This window comes from Ursus maritimus, unplaced genomic scaffold (assembly GCF_017311325.1).
Source record: "Ursus maritimus isolate PB19 unplaced genomic scaffold, ASM1731132v1 scaffold_2, whole genome shotgun sequence".
NCBI classification, from domain to species: domain Eukaryota; kingdom Metazoa; phylum Chordata; class Mammalia; order Carnivora; family Ursidae; genus Ursus; species Ursus maritimus.
Window position 1 is genome coordinate 79,911,007 of NW_024424452.1, and position 3,772 is coordinate 79,914,778.

The 3,772-nt window shown below is 41.0% G+C and overlaps 1 pseudogene; it reads right to left on the reverse strand.

Annotated features, from left to right (window-relative positions):
• Positions 1–319: 319 nt before the first annotated feature.
• LOC103669322 lies at positions 320–3,322 on the reverse strand (annotated as a pseudogene).
• Positions 3,323–3,772: the final 450 nt, after the last annotated feature.

Genomic DNA, 3,772 nt, shown 5'->3' on the forward strand with positions numbered 1-3,772 from the left:
TGCATTGGCAGTGTTAGGAGTCACACAGCTGCTTTTTAATAAGGATTATATTTTCCCTCTTAAGAATATACCTAAAGGGGTGCCTGGGTGGCTCAGTTGGTTAACCATCTGACTCTTGGTTTTAGCTTGGGTCATGATCTCAGAGTCGTGAGATAGAGCCCAGCATCGGGCTCTGTACTCAGTGGGGAGTTTGCTTGGGATTCTCTTTCTCCCTCTGTCTGTCCCCCCCATAAAATAAATAAATCTTTAAAAAAATGTATCTGAAGTTATCACTGAGTTTGTTAGATACATACTTTACATTGAAGTTTGAGGGACACAGCTACCAGTAGAAGATAAAAGCTTCTCCCTTGCCCAAAATCCTACAGGCAAAAATGGGAAGAGGTGGGCCCTGTCTTAGAACTTATCCAGACTCTGTAGAGGTAATTTCTGAGCTTCCATTTGGGTTTGTAATGCCCAGAGTATACCTTTACTAGTCCTGTGGCTCAGCAGTTGATCTGCTTCCTGTGGGCACCTCATTGTGTTTGGTTTCAAGTGGAAGTTCCTTACCTTGCCCATTATACCAAGAACTTGAATTTTCTCTTTAGCTTATTGCTCATGATGTCATCTCAGAGACCTCTCTTCATGACAGCGGGCAAATGATAGGCCCCTGGAGTCTCGGAAGAGGTCAGATTTTGCTGCTTCCCTTGACATGAGGAAATCAAGAAAGGGAACTTGAGAAGAAAAAAAGTGGGAATATTATCTTAGCAATATTGAATTTGAAATGATGGCAAATCATTTAAGTTTTTTGGAGAGTGGGGGATGTTACTTGTCCATGGTCATATGACTCACAAGTGACAGACTGAGTATAAGAATCTAGAGCACTTAGCCCCCAAAACCACACTTCCCTCAGTCCAAACATCCTAAAACATGTCACAGGTCTAGGAAGCCTTTTTTTTTTTTTTTCCTTTTCTTCTTGCAACTAGACAGAAAGAGATTTGGATTTATGTCCATTAAAATCCTATCCCATTGCCAGGACGTGTATTATATATGTATCTTCAGTGTGGTCTTTCTTGCCTCCATTTAGAAATACTGTGTTATGTTGGTCTTCTCCACTGTCTCTTTCAGCAGTGTTTTAAATCCAAAGTAGATTATATAGTCCTCAAATGTTGTCTTCTACTTTAGAATCTGTTTCAGAGAATACTTCCTGATCTTATTTCAAAAATTTCAGAGTCAATCTATAAACTTTTATTATGAGTAGTCAGACCACCTAATGCAGGATTCATTTCTACAATATTCCTTAATAATGTTCATCAGCTTCTATTTAGTGTGTGCTTACTACCTCACAAAGCATCTACTACATCATGATTGAAGAGTTCTTGTTACTAAACTATATCTGTTATAAAGACTAAATACTTGATTCTTAAGAACTTTGATCCACTAGTGCTAGTTTTACCTTCTAGAGCAGATATTCCAAACTGAGGCCCCAAGGGGGGATCCCTTTCAACATTGTATTTTGTTTTTAAAAATAATGAACCAACATTGGAGACACTGAGAGATTTTACATAAAAATCAGGTTTTCTGGCTTTTATTGAAAAAGAAAGATCTTGCAATATTGCACCTACATTCCTACAGGACAACAATGATATGGACCTGAGTGGGGGCTGCTTCCTTTAGGTGGGGCGTAAGTTCTGCAGTTGTCCATAGCCCTCCACTCCCTCTGGATTTCCACATCCTGTGGCTGTCACTAGCCATTAACTATCACACATGCACTATTGTTTTTCAAACATCTGGCTAGTTTCATACCCTTATGTTACCTTTCTGAATCCTGTAGGCATATTTATGGCCCCTATAATTAGGCAGAATTGAGTAAATATGCTCCTTCCTCTGCATGGAAGAGGTGCCTTTTGCCCCTTGCATTTCTTTAGTCTTCCTTTTTGCAAGATAGTAAATTTCAATTCCTTTAACCAAACCTTGTAAGGTACAGCTTCAAATGCCATCATTCCTCTGGACACTCCTTTAATTTGTCCCTCCTCCTTTAAAACATGGTACCCAGGGGGGTACCTGGGTGGCTCAGTCCATTAAATGTCTGACTCTTGCTGTCAGCTCAAGTCATGATCTCAGGGTCATGATATTGAGCCCTGTGTTGGGCTCCACAATGAGCGTGGAGCCTGCTTGGAATTCTGTCTCTCCCTCTCCCTCTGCTTCCCCCCTTGCTCGTGTGTTCTCTTTCTCTCTCTCTTTCTCTCTCTCTCTCATCAGTCAAACAAACAAACAAACAAACAAACCAACAAACAAAACACTGTACCCAGAACTGAACACAGTGGTGGAAAGCTGGAGCCATGGACTTCCATTATCTTTTTCAATTCTCAAGTTAAAGGCGTCTTCACAATCTGTAAACATTATAGGTTGAATGGGAACGGTGGACATTTTCTGTTTTGTTTGCACAGTATTCTTCTTTCCTCTTGGAGATAGTAGTCTTCTCTTCTCTTAGACCTGCTCCTTGCCATGCTCTACACTGGGAGTTGGTAACTGCTTATGAGACTTTGACCACAGAGATTCATCCCAGGGAGAGCACCTGTTATGAGCCAGGACAAGAAGATTTTTCCTGGGACTTTTCTAACCAGAGCTTGAAAATTTGGTTTCTGAGATTGTAAGGATGTAAGTTTGAAGCTACAGGTGGCCAGCCTTCATGCGTGTTGGAAATGCTGGTCAGAAACCAGCACACAGAGAGAAGCAGAGAGAAGAATCACAAGAAGAAATACCAGGAAGCATCACTGAAGTCCCTGATACCAGGCACTTCCAAGGTTGTCCTTTCCACATTTTGTTTTTTTAAGCCAGTGTATTCTTTTTCCTTCTTTCCCTTTCTCCATCCCTCCCTTCCTCCCTTTTCCCTCTCCTTCCATCTTTTCTTCCTTCAAAACTTTATTTGTGTATTTATAAAGAAAAAACACAGGACTGTATTATTTCCATCATTAAGGACAGGCCTTTGCAGCATAGCAGAGTGATTTCTGACAACAGGGTGGAGGCCATCAGTGAGTGGGTTCTGTAGGACCGTGATGACTGAGGCTCTTCCCAGGAGCCTCTTGAAGATATAGGGGTCCTTGTTGACTGACTTGGACTTCTTACCTTTCCTGCTCTTGGGAATCTTGGTCTGCATCACCTTCACATTCTCCAGCACTATGTTGCAGTGCTTGTCAATGGCCTTCACACAACACAGGAGCTCCTTGTTATTGCCACGGTTGATGGACCCTTAGGTGTTATTCCTGACTGACTGGGTGAGCATGGAGAATGGACTTGTGTTAAACTCCTCTTGCTCCCACTTTTGCAGCTCCTCCAGGGTCATCTCACTCTTGGGCTTGTTGGGTAGCTCATGGTGATGGTGGCTGTGCTCTCAGACCACTTATGTCTCCTAAAGAGTCTTATGCTAATTTAAATTACCTTTCTCTAGCTGGCAACCAAGCTAGAAAATATTCTCTGGCATATTGGGTGACTCACAGGTGATATGACTGTATGAATAAGCAAATGACTGCTTGGCTGAATGAAAAACTGGTTTCTTGCTAGGGTGGACCATGAATTTCCTTTGATTTCTAGTTCACAGCAACACTTTGGGACCACATATTTTGGGGAAATAATTATGTACTAAATTGACTTCAATTATGTATTGTATGTAAAGAATAGTAAATTAATAATAAATAATGGCTCAGTTTAATTGATTAGAATTTCAGAGTATATGGTTAGTCATGCCATGATCCCAGAATAGATAATAACTTAATCTTTGCATATTCAGGATTCT